The sequence below is a fragment of the Equus przewalskii genome, chromosome 1, assembly GCF_037783145.1.
Source record: "Equus przewalskii isolate Varuska chromosome 1, EquPr2, whole genome shotgun sequence".
Taxonomy (NCBI): domain Eukaryota; kingdom Metazoa; phylum Chordata; class Mammalia; order Perissodactyla; family Equidae; genus Equus; species Equus przewalskii.
Genome location: NC_091831.1, coordinates 92,306,759 through 92,320,379, shown reverse-complemented (window position 1 = coordinate 92,320,379; position 13,621 = coordinate 92,306,759). Strand labels below are relative to the sequence as shown.

Genomic DNA, 13,621 nt, shown 5'->3' with positions numbered 1-13,621 from the left:
TGGCCTTAAAGGTACAAACTTGAGTCCCATATCACTCTCAAGCTCTTGAAAAGACAAGTACGCTTTGCAAGCCGCGAGGATGACAAGAATACACAGTCCTGCAAGGTCCCTTTCCCAAGCTCTCCAGAGAGGCACCACCGAGAACAGTTAAATTCGCTGACACAAGGCCCTTTTCACAACTTAGATTTCTAAGATGATTCTCAACTTCACTAAGGCAACTTCACAAAAGCTAAGACACAAGCATTTACAATCAATGTGCAGATCTTACGGCCACATGCTTCGTTCATTCACTGCCTAATAAACGTTAGTCTGTCATCCACGGTGAGCACCCTAAGTGCAGACAGATTAGACAGAGACTCAGCCAAAAGAAACCGCTGGAGTCTAGAAAGGGAACTAAGACCCGATCATGCTGTAAACCACCACAACACAAGCTACAACGTGCTGTAAACATACACTGTCCTCCAGGCTGAGGAGGAGGAGAATGTGCCTGGAATGAGGGTAAGAGGAAGGTCTGAAGAACACAGAGAACAGAGGGGCATTATTAAAAATGGCCCAGTGTGGTGGAGCATTAGATACAGGAGAGGAGAGCAGATGGAAAAGCAGGCCTCATATGCCAGGTTAAGGAGACAGAATTATCTTCTACATCAGAGGTTTCCACACTTTAAAAGCCCTCTCTTAATATACAAAAATTAACCTAATTTTTATTTACTATAACAGATGTGCCATATATATGGATTTCCAGACCTGGCCACGCTGAAAGGCAAAATGACAACTGCATGCGAATCTCAGGAGGAGACCACAAGCAGCTATATGAAAAATGGGAGGCAGGAGAACCAGAGAGCAAAGTGCCATAGTAGTCTAGGAGAAAGATGAAGACGCGGGGGCCTTCTGGGAGAAGCTTGTTTCCCTGAGAGGAGCAGAAGGTCTAAGAACCTTATCATCTCAAGCAGCCTGAAAAAACTCAATTTAGAAATATGCCTGGCCAACTCTGTCCCACTCCCAACCCTGCTAGGAACAGACACCATAACCTTTGAACTCAAGGCAAGTGATATCTGGAATGCCTCCCTTCCTCCCCTTCTCTCAAGTACACCAAATCAGAGACTAGAGGACTCGGTGTAAGCAGAACAAAGGTAAACGAAGTCTTCAATTTATACCCCAGACTGCTTAATCACATCAGTAAGTACCAACAGTTTGCCCTGAGTACCCAATTTGAAAGGAAAAAAAAGATCAAAGCCAGCAACGTCAGATGGGGAACAATCTACCACTTTCCTTATGCGTACACAAGGATAAAAGTAATACTACTATCTCATAGGGCTTTTTATGAATTAATACACGTAACACGCTTAGCACAGTACCTGGCACATAATTACGTGCTGAACAAACGAGTGTTGGCTATCAGCAGCATCATTAGTAATATACCAAGGGGTGAGAGGCCATCACAGGGATCCTTGAAGAAAAGAATCTATTTGCTCATTAAAGGAGAAAAGTGTACTAAAGGCCTAGGCCAACTATTCCTTTGAAGACTCCAGGCCCTTCCATGCCTAATCTTCCTAATCATTCGATTCAAAAAGCTTAATTAAAAGACTAAAGACATGATACAAACTGAACTCCCTACAACCTGAAGCTACTATAGAATATAGTGATCCTTTTAAACTCTCTAAGTTAAATGAATTCATAGTTTGTCATCTTCAAAACAGAAACCTTCTATCCACCCCTATACTTACAAGTCCATTACTCTGTATATTCTATCTTTGATCAATTTAAAGGTCTGAGACCATACCCACGTTTTACCATAGGGAAAAATAGTTTTTCTTCCTTGGTTATGCCATTATTTCCTGATAGCTTTACTGTTATTTTTGGCATATTTTGCCATAAAGTGAGATCATTTGCAGCTTTTTTTTTTTTTTGCTGGGAAACAGTTGCCCTGAGCTAACATCTGTTGCCAATCTTCTTTTTCTTTCTCCCCAAAGCCCCGGAACATAGTTGTATATTCTAGTTATAAGTCCTTCTAGATTTTCTATGGGAGCCACCACCACAGCATGGCTACTGACAGACAAGTGGTACAGTTTCACAACCAGGAATGGAACCTGGGCTGCTGAAGCAGTAAGAGCACCAAACTTTAACCACTAGGCCATCAGGGCTGGCTCTGCAGCATTTTTTCTTTTTTTCTTTTTTGAAATTTACTTGGTCTTTTACTATGCACAGAAAAGTAGGCTTTATGATAGATCAGACTTCTAAGAGAACACAAACTTTAACACAAGAATCATGGATCAACAGGAGGAATTACTTGGAAATTCTAGAAAAGAAAAACCATAATTCTTCCTGTTACTAGCTAAAAAATGGCTCAGGATAAAACTAGTTATACTAGGGGCCAGCCCAGTGGCGCAATGGTTAAGTGCGCACGTTCCGGTTCTCGGCAGCCCAGGGTTTGCCAGTTCGGATCATGGGTGTGGACATGGCACCGCTTGGCAAAAGCCATGCTGTGGTAGGCGTCCCATATATAAAGTAGAGGAAGATGGGCATGGATGTTAGCTCAGGGCCAGTATTCCTCAGCAAAAAGAGGAGGATTGGCAGCAGTTAGCTCAGGGCTAATCTTCCTCAAAAAAAAAAAAAACCCCCCCAAAAACCTAGTGAGACATACTTACTGTCAGAAAGAATGGTTCATGAGGAATCTCTGCTAACACCAGCTATTTCACAGTAGATCTCCATTTTTCTCCTCTCAGCAGAGGGGTGCGGACACTCCCACCGTGAAACAGTGGCTTCCTATAGCAATAATCTTCAACTGGGAGGGGGAACGGCAGTGAGAAGGGACTATAGTCTGAAGAAAGCACTCCCCTTTTCCACAAGGGAAGAATCCTCCCCAAAGCCGGGACTCACTGTTCCACAGCAGGAAGAACACAGGCTTTGGAGTACAAATACTAAGTTCACCACTTAAGTATCTTCTTTGGGCCTTGGTTGCCTCAGGTATAAAATGGAGCATCAGCTATTCTGCAGACTTTGTAGTAATGAGAAACACAGAGTGCCTGGATATGCTCAGTAAATAACTTCTTGGTGACAGATGCCCCCAATTCCATATAGTTGATCAAATCATTGCTACGCAGAAGTATGCTTTCAACTTATTCATCCCAGCCAAATTCACCAAGAAGCTTATTTACTTGTTCAGCACATAACTGGAGTTTGTTTTTTTTCCAATTGTGGTTTGAAACTATCACTCATAACTCTTTAAAAGTCTGAATCTACACCATGTAGCTATGTTTGCTAGTTAAGGAATGAGTATAAGTATACCCAAAATTGTATAATTATTTGTATGATAGAACAAATCGAGAACTGCCTAATTTGGAAATCTTGGCCTTGCCTTCAGATACCACACAACCCGGGATCAACATAGTGACAGGATGGCCGTTCCTTGAGGTCAAAATCCTGGTCTGGGGATATTTAATTGTCATAAATGAATGCCAACTCTACCATCTCTGGGTTGATTTTATTCAGTTTGCCTTTAATCAACAACACAATACCTAGACTGCAGACTTCTGAAAAACTATTACTGCTAATCACCTACTATACGTTCACCGAAAGACTGTCTGAAGGGCACAGTTTATCTACTCCTCCAGATGGAGTTTCAAACCCAGGGTCCCTGAATCAGAATCTATGGAGCCCCCAGCAAAACTGTGTTCACACTAAAACTTCACCTGAGAATAAGATTTTCTAATTAATCAGGTACCTTTTAGTTAAAAGCATTGCTCTTGAACATTTAGATTTTGCCTTTAAATTAAGACACAGCAGCAGAAAGTAATATACTTAGAGGCCCCCAAAGAACTGGTTCTGAGATGTACTTTGACAGTCTGCCCTTAGTTTATAGCAAGTAATAATAAAGCTGAAGAAAACCTATGGCATTTATACTCCGGATTTTGAGAAGACTGTGTACTACAATTTTAACAGCCCTTATGTGAACACCCACTTAGAAAAATGTCATTCAAAGAGCGGAAATGCTCCAGTTTCCCCTGAGGAATGGGTATGTTTTCCTTACGTTCTTTATGGAAGAGTGTAAATCTTCTAGCCAAATTTCCGTATTTGCCTTGGTCACCTGCTCACTGCAAGCCAAGTTTTTGGTTGAACTTTAAAGACTCTACAGTTGTTAAGAAATGCTTCTCTATGTTTAACTTTCTCCTTGGTCCTTACTTGTCCATTCTCAACAGCTTTCACCTCAAGTCTTCTGTGCAACAAGGTAAGAAATAATAACTTATTAGGTTGGTCCATACAAAATCATCAAGATTCTATCTTTTGTGACCAACAAACTGGCAGTTTCACATAGTTCAATCTAGTATTTCATAAATACTAAAAACCTGCTAGGTTAGCTGTTGAGATTACAGAGATAGATAAAACATAATCCTCACCCTAGGGAGAATTAAAGTGGGAAAAAGAAATAAATCCAGTTACGTAAGCAGAGATCAATCTAAGTACAAAATGTTACAGAAGAGAGGAGGAAATTAAGGTATCTGGAAGAGTTTGACAATTTAGACTTTTTTTTTTTTTTTAAAGATTTTATTTTTTCCTTTTTCTCCCCAAAGCCCCCCGGTACATAGTTGTATATTCTTCGTTGTGGGTCCTTCTAGTTGTGGCATGTGGGACGCTGCCTCAGCGTGGTTTGATGAGCAGTGCCATGTCCGTGCCCAGGATTCGAACCAACGAAACACTGGGCCGCCTGCAGCGGAGCGCGCGAACTTAACCACTCGGCCAGCCCTGACAATTTAGACTTTTAAGCTAGAGAATAATTAAAAGGCAGAATTTCAATAAGCAAGTGTGAGAAAGAGAATAATAGATAAGCAGAGAACAAGCACCGAGTGGATACAGAAAATACTAAACTCAAGGAAAAGAACTGCATTAGGAGGTCTGGGCAGGAACATTCACCAGGAATCAAGGAGATACAGCTGCAGGTCCTTACCAGCAGAAAGAGAAAGTGAACCCATCTCCAGATACAAGATTCAAGATACCACCTCATCTGACTTTCCTCTCTTCTCCACTGGTTCCAGTCTGTAAGTATATTCTCTCATCTTAAAAAACCACCACATCTTCCTTGACTTAAAACATCCTCCCAAACCAGTGCCTTCTTTCTTTTGCTCTACACTAATCTTCTAGAAAATATGCTATCTTTACTTCTTAACCTCCTGTTCATCCTCTCAACCCACAATATCCTGCCAGCAAGACACCCACCCCCAAAAAGACACTACACAACTGCTCCTCAATTAATGACTTCATAGTTGCCAAACACAGCCCAGATTTCAAGTCTATCTTACTTGGCATCTTTGGGGATCTGATCCTCAACGACTCTCCAGTTATTTAATTCAGTACATGTAATGCCCAATATTCTTGTTGCTCTACAAACAGTCTGGAAAAGGAAATACTACAATTTCCAGGACAGGTTTATGAGAACATTAAGGAAATATTTAATTCCAAGACTGCTCAAGAACATCTGGAACACGTGCTCACTATAACTGTAGTTCTTGTCGTATTTACCTATCAAATTGTTAGCTACATGCATTCTTAGCTCTGCATCTGACAGACTGTAAGGTCCTCCAAGGCCTTTACCTAACCAGCACCCAGCATAATAATATCTGCTGCATTTGCAGGCACTCAATATAGATACCAAAGGAAAGGCAGACCCATATCGCACTTTTTTCACTGGTATTTTTACCACTTCAATCACAACCACCATAAATGGTGGTGACTCCTTTCTTAAAGGTTAAGACAAGATCAAAATCAATATTCACTCACCAGTTCTCTCTCTTCTCACTGTCAAAGCTCTAGGCCACTCAAAGTCATTTCAGAATTTGAGGTTTTAAGTTTGGATCACAGACAATTTCACATGAACAAAAAAAAAAGAATCCATAAAAATATAACCTGATGCTTGGGGACCCAAAGATTGCAATTACATTTACTGATTGCGTTCTCATCATATGCCAGGAGCCATTCTGGAGACACAGGATAAATAAGACAGTCCCCGCTCCCGAGGAGTTAGTCTAGTGGGAATACAAGCACATAAATGAGTAAGTTATATGCTATATTGTAAGCCCAATAATAAACGTATATAGAAATAACAAGGGTAGTAGGTAGGTAGAAAGATTAAAAGGTTTTGCCAATCAGGCATAGTAGGGGTGGGGAGGGCATTCTAGGCAAAAAAAAAAAAAAATAACAGGTACAAGGGCAAAGAGGTATGCAACAGAGGGATGCTTTTAGGCAAGTAGAAGTACATTATTGCTAGAATTTTAAGTGCAAGGGATGCTATCCTATGACCCAGCAGTCGCACTCACGCTCCGACATGCAAGAGAAACAAACACATACCGCTATACAAAGGCAGCTACAAGAATAATCACAGAAGTTTTACCCATTATAATCAAAATCTGAGCAGCAACGAAACTAATGCTTGTTGTATTAGTGGTCCCCAAGACCACCCCGGGTTTGATGGTTCAACAGCAGGACTCAGCATATGGTTGTACTTAGCACACAGGGCTAAGAGTTATTACAGCCAGAAGATATAGAGTGAAACCAGCAAAGGGAAAAGGTGCACGGGCAAAGTCTGGGGGAAATTTGGCGCAAACTTCCAAGGGTCCTTTCCCAGGGGACTCACACAGGACGTGCTTAATTCCCCCACCAAGTTGTGACAACACGTGTGAAATGTTGCCAACAAGGGAAGCTTGTTAAAACTTGGTGTCCAGGGTTTTTATTAAGGGTTGGTCACTTAGGCAGCCTCTGCCTGGAATATACTGAAATTCCAGACTCCAGGAGGAAAGCAGGTGTTCAGCATAAACAATATTGTTCTATAGTTTAGGAATATAAGTCACTCTTACCAGTTCTGGGAATGGTGGGAACTCAAAGTCCAAGTTCCCAGACACCAACCAAAGGATGGTAGCCAGGCCTGCTACGTTAGCTCTTTCTGAACACCCATAGCAGAAGTATGGATAAACTGTTCACATCTATTAACACCTGTAAGATGGACAGTTCTCATCTGTAATGGGGTACTACACAGCAATAAAAAACTTCTCAACTCCACTGAAACTTGCAGAAATCTCAGATACTAAATTAAGTGGAAAAAAGCCAGACACAAAAGAATATATGCCAGATGATTTCATTCATAAGTTCAAAAACAGCAAAACCAATTGATGACAACAGAAATCAGAATAGTTAACTTGGGGAAGAGAGGTAGAGAGTGGGAAAAGGCACCAGGGAACCTTATGGAGTGTTCTATGTTGATCTGTATGGTAGTTACTTAGATGTATAATAATATATAAATATACAAAAACTGATCAAGCTTTACTATACGTATGTTAACCCTCAATTTTAAGAAAGTTAAAGGCGTAGGCCAGTAGGGCTCAAGCTCGGTCCCAAGCTGAAGCCAGACCATGACCGGCTTTATGAGCTCTCACTAAGGAGCCTAGCCTTGACTCTGTGGCACCAGTTCTCAAAGCGAGGTCTGTGGACCCATGGCGGTCCCCAAGACCCCTTCAGCGGTCCGCAAATCAAAACTGTTTTCATAATTCTAAGATACCAGTTTCTCTTTCTACTATGCTGACATTTGCACTGACAGTACAAAAGCAGTGGGAGTGCGTAACTGGCACCTCAGCAGGAACCAAGGCCCATAAACAGCAGAGGCAGTTACTGTAGTTTCCATGATATGCATTCCCCAAAAAAGCCAGATTCACTTACAAACGTCCTTGACCAAGCAGGAAAAACTACTAAATCGCGACCCTTGAGTACATGCTTTTAACATTCCGTGAGACAAATGGAAGTAAGCCTAAGGCCCACTTGCTTCACATGGAAGTATAATGACTGTTTCAAGGAAAAGCATTTGTGTGATTAAGTCTCAAGAAGAATTAGCCTCTTTTTTTTCCACAAATCTTCTTTACTTGAAAGAAGTGACACACTACGGTTATCAACGGGTATTTGGCAAACATTCTCTTAAAAACAAAGTAAGCCAGCTATTTAAAAAAAAACAAAAAAAAAATAAGTGTCAGTATTTGCTGCCAATGGTAAAATTTGAACTTTGAAGAAAAAATCTGAATTCTAGAACCCCTTTACTTGCCACCACCTGCAGGCCACATGACACCTTCCTTAATACTTGAAGACTTTTCTGATGAGATTGATGGTGCTATTAACTAGTGTGTCAACACTTGCAGTACTGCATAACTCAGTGAACCAATATTTGTTAAATGATTAAAATATGATGTTACAAAATCAGGCATGGGTAAATGATCCATCCAAAGAGTGCAAGACAGACCAATGCATTTTAACGTAACCGAGTATGAAGAGCATGTCCATGAGGCTTCAGATTCCAGGCACCAACGAACCTTTAAGGAGTTACCACTTGCTGAGTTCAGTGTAGTAGCAAAAAGGAATAGCCACAATTATTTGAAAAGGCTATTAAAATATTCCTCCTTTTTCTAACTACATATATGTGAGGCCAAATTTTCTGTATAGACTTCAACCAAAACAACACATAACAGACTAAATACAGACTCTGAGGGGGAAATCCAGCCATCTTCCATAAAATCAGATACTAAAAAGTTTTGCATAACTGTGAAAATGCTCACTCTTCTCATCCATTTTTTCTTTGTTTTGGAAAATAAAATTCTATGTTAACGTGTAGTGCATTTGTTATTTTAAAGTGATTAATAAACTTACTTTTTCCAGTTTTAATTTCTAACAGGTAAATATTGATAGATACGATCCAAATGCACAAAAGCTCAAGGTCCTCAACAATTTTAAGAGTGTAAAGGAATCCTGAGGTGAAAATGTGTGAGAACCACTGCCTTATGGAGTAGGTGATCAGATCTGTGCTTTTCAGAGATCTTATCGGAACATCTAGGCAGGAACGCAAACGTCAGTAAGATTTGATGGGACACAGTGAACTTGGTAAAACGAATTTCAGAACAGTACGTGTGAGAAGGGAGAGGAGCATCTGATGCCAGACCGAGGATTAAGAGATGACTGAAGAGTGAGGCAGTGAAGATGGGGGGTTACTTTGTACAAAAGATGGATGGGAAAACGAAGGAAAGCCAGTGAGGCTGGCTGCTAGACGTGGAGTTGTATTAAGGATAGGTCTGAAGATGGGAGAGAGGTGATCAGGGTTACAGAGAGAAGAAAGGCGGGGCAGGGACAACTGACCAAGAGGTCCTCAGGCTGTGAGAGAAGATGGACTCCAACTCACAGAACTGCTCCTTGAATAGGAAGAAGGGCATGCCTTGAATACTGGAGACAGAGGACAGTAATGGAAGCCAGGTCTCATCGGAGAGGGCAAGAATAGGGCCTGGATGACCAACTGGACAGAGCCTTCAGTTTCTTTTGTCCCTCATGAGAATTTATGAGGTTGTATCAGTTGCATACCACAAAGTAAAACGTGTGCTTAGAGAAACTTAAAATCTTGCTCAAAGGCAACCAGTTTTAACAGCACACTAGCACTCAAATCAGGATCCCAGACTCCAAATCTCCTTCCTTCTACATCAAGGCAGTCTAAGACACACAGAGGAAGAGAGGAGAGACCAGGTGAAACTGCTCTGACAATACTGAAGTTATACGGACAGTCTCTGACAAGGGCAGGGAAATACTGTTCTCAGGGCTTCATCTGAAACACTCAGAAGCTTTAGCATTAAGAGACCTTCACAAAGTCAGACAAGACAGGGCAATATGAGCAGGAAAAGTAGCAGAATGGCGGAGCTGGCATAATTTCCTGACCAGCAGAGCTAAATTCAGCCCCTTTAAGTCCAAAAATCCAAGGGACATTTTGTGTTTCATCTTAAAACTCCTGTATTTAATCAAGCAACATCTCACTAGTCATTCCCATGGCGGGGCGGCGGGGGGCCAGAGATCTAGGAAAAGGCCATCTCATCCAGAGCTCACCACTCAGCTTGGGAGATAAAACTATCCACTAAGATCCAAAGACCAAGGGTCAGAGGGACATGTCTGGAGCAACAGGACCATTAGTATGGTGGAGCTCCACACAGAGAGGTGGGTGTGAACAGACAAGAACAACTGAAGAGGAAGGTGGAAAAAGCAGATTGAAAACATTCATCCAAGGGAGACCTGAACTAGCGGTAGCAATGGGAATGGAGAAGGAATCAAAGGATACAGGGCCCAAGGGAGACAGACAGATCATATTAAGACTTTACAGTTATACAAACTGGAAGAGGTTTCCAAAGGAAAGCTACAAGTATATATTTACCTAGCATCCTTCTGTACTGGGATCTCTAGTGGTAAAAAAATAAAAACAAAAACACGCAAACACAGTTCTTTCCCGCAGGAGGAAACTAGAGTCTAGCTGGAAAAAAAACAGACAAATTGGGTCGAGGGGATAGAAGTAGATCAGCCCCAGGAGACGAAGAAAGGGAAGAAATTGGTTCTGTTTTTAGCCCTGCTGGGTCTAACATGCCTCAGATAGATATATTCATGCAGTTGGCCAATCAGAACTTTGGGTCTTGAGAACAGGCAGGGCTAAGGAGCTCCACCTAACACTTGATCACACAGGGAGAACAGGTGCGAGAGGAAGACATGGGCCCTCTGTGTCAGAGGACAAGGAGGAGCCAACAGCATGACCCACAGGGAATGTGGTATTCAGGGGGAAGATGAAGCCTGTAAGTGCCAGGACAAGAAAAGCTCTATCAAACAGAAGAAACGAAACAACAGGAAGCCAGAGAGTCTTATGAACCAAGTGGAAATTTTAAGTGAGATAATCAAAGATCAGTATAGCAGAGGTCAAGATGCATGAGTTCTAGAATAACACTAGTCTGGAAATGAAGAGATCTGGGTTCAAGTTCTGGCTCTATCATCCACTCACTGTATCACTTAGAAAACTTAGATCTTAGATTGAAGAAAACTTAGATCACTTTTCATTCTAAGCTTAATTCTCCTTGTCTGTGAAAATAGAGTCAGATCTTATAATATGGGCTTGGTGTCAACTCCAAGTTATACCTGGGAGACAGACAAGTCTCTAACACCTTTGAGCTTCAAAACAATTCCAAAATTACAGCTTAAAAAAAAAAAGTCTCAGGAGAAAGGGTAGACTCAGGAGACAGATGGTGTCAGAGCCAGAAGCCAGGAGTACAAAGGCAGAATGCAAAGAGCACAGGTGTTAAGTAGTAAGAGATTAAGTGTTCTGTCAAAAGACACAAAAAAAACGGAACCTGCCCTTCAAGGCAACTGCTTTCCTCTAACAGAAGAGAGCTCCTCCCACGCCTTTATCAAAGGAGACTTCAGGCCACGGTGCTAAACCTATCAGGAGGTACATATATCAGCATACTATGCAGGCCAAGAATAAAAACCATAACACTATTATAGACAAGTTATTCCCAGAATCAACAACTACATGCAACTGTGACCCATTTTTAGCACACAAATCAGTCTTTAGACCTGCCCTTTGGGGATTCTCCAATTACCTCAAGGAAAGCCATCGCAAAATGCCTTAAAAATCAAAACAAAGCGTGTTAATTCACTATAGTCTAAAAGGATGCCTAGAATTCAAAGGTCATCCATGCCTCAAAGCTCTACCCCATATAGTCAGAAATTCTCCCCCCACGCCTGTGTTCTTTAAAACACTCACACTGTATATTTGGGAGGCAAAATAATCGCTAACAGGAATCTTTCCAAATCCCAAGAATAAAACTCAGTGAAAACTACGTCTACGACGTAAATTTAACACTGTGGAATTTGGATACTGACTTTTCATGAAAAGTCAGATAATTTTCCTATGAAAAATATGAATTGTGCATACATTATGTACCTTTTAGTTCAATCTTTTCAGGCACTTTACTATAACTGAGAAATGCCTTGTTTTGGGGGGGGGGGTCCTATCTTAAATGTAAAAATCTTTCAGCTGTGGAACCTGTGCTTACAGAAGATGACAAGCTCTCATAAGCAGATATAACTAAAAACAGGCTGAAACAATGGCAGGAAAAGAAAACGAAGGACATTGCCAAAGGTGCAATGTGGGGGGCAAAGAAGGGGAGGTCAGCAGGATCCAAAAGGCTTAATAAACACTGAGGGTGCAATCAGCACTTCTTGGTTTTAATTCAAACAACAGATAGAAGCAAAAATTCTTTACGTAACCTCCTCCACTCCAACCTCCAGGTCCAACCCCCTTCCTACCCCTTACTCTCTACCCCGAGGCCTTCTGGCAAGTTCTCCCCAGAGTCAGGACAGCTTACTGCCTGGGAAAAGCAGATTTGCAGAACAGGATGGGATTAGGGCAGCTCTTCCACAGGAGAGAAAATAATGTGATACTTGATCCCACGATCCTTTTGCTGCCTCCACCACTAGCTACTGAAGACAACAGCCTACACATTTAATATCCGTGTTTGGTATGTATTCCTGTCCCAAACTTCAACCCAGAAGTACAAACTGACTAATTTGCCCTTCAAACAAACAGAACAATTTTAGGGATTGGTCACTGAGCCAAGGGACCCGAAACCAATGAATGAGAAAGTTCACATGGATATTACCTAGCATATAAACACTAAAATGCCAGCAGAGAGCTACTTTAGTCCCCTCACCCTTCCCCTCCACCCCAAAATTCAAACATTGAACTCACAGCTGAGTGCTTGGCCCGTAAAGGTTGCTGGAGAAGCAGCTGGGGACAGGTAACATTTTAAGGTTTCCATCTTCCCCAAAACCTCCCAGACCACAGGTAAAAAAGCTATCTAGTTTGTATCTGAGTTTGCATTCTCACAAAAAAACTCCTTCAGCAGAGGCTCTTAATATTCTCTTTACTGCTTTAAGCTTTGAATCTTTCGGGAATCAGATCGAGAAATAAAGGCACACACATCCCTTTACATCTGTTAGAGCGACTGTGCACACTGCTGGAATTCTAAATTTCACCCAGAATGAAACCCCAGCCCCTCCTTCCTGGCGTCGGGCTATTTTGTGCCCTGGGAGCTTATCCCAGAAGATTGTACCACATACTGCTAAAACCCTTATTAATTTTTCCTGGAAATCTACGAGATGGGATTATGGGAATTTTAGCTAAGAGAGAAAAGATGAGATTTAATAAGCCCCATTCTACTCTTAGAGGTCTTATAACAAATTACATAACTTCAAATTTGCCTCGTCTCGGAAAAAAAGTCATTAAAATTTTAACTCCAGAAAAAGTGAAGTCTTCCGTGCAGAGGGATGGGAGGTCACCCCCCAATGGGAGGAGCGTGGTTTCTCCAGACCTCTGGCTCTCTCAGGATCAGCGAACAGCTCTGACACACATCACGGAATGATCGACACAGCACATTCCTCCTCATGGCAACACTGCCGCCCCACCGCTCAGAGACCCACACTGACTCCACAGCAATCAGAGAGTTCCTCCAATGCGGCCAAGGCTCACTTTGCCTATAAATGTGACCAGCCCACTGACCACTACGTTTTCCACAGAATGTACACTACCAATAACCCATTCACCCCTCTGACACACTAGAAAACACATACTATCAGAGGTTGAGCTATGGCACCAGAAAGACCTCGGTTCACACTCGGGTTTTATCACTTAACGGCCTTGTGACTTAATTTCTGAGTGTTTCATCATCTGCAAATAGGGGGAAAAAATCTAAAAGGGATGTTTTAACATCCCAAACTAGCCCTCAGGTAGCATCCG

General features: G+C 41.8%; 1 protein-coding gene and 1 long non-coding RNA gene across 27 annotated transcripts in view; one reads left to right on the top strand and one right to left on the bottom strand.

Annotated features, from left to right (window-relative positions):
- LOC139075286 (uncharacterized) overlaps nt 1–3,335 on the top strand; it is a 55,755-nt gene extending 52,420 nt beyond the window's left edge. The window contains exon 3 of the long non-coding RNA XR_011525520.1: nt 718–3,335. This is a non-coding gene — a long non-coding RNA (uncharacterized lncRNA). The remainder of the gene's footprint in view (nt 1–717) is intronic.
- Nucleotides 1–13,621, bottom strand: part of CPEB1 (cytoplasmic polyadenylation element binding protein 1) — a 94,339-nt gene that overhangs the window by 78,070 nt on the left and 2,648 nt on the right. The gene's annotated exons all lie outside the window — the stretch shown is intronic.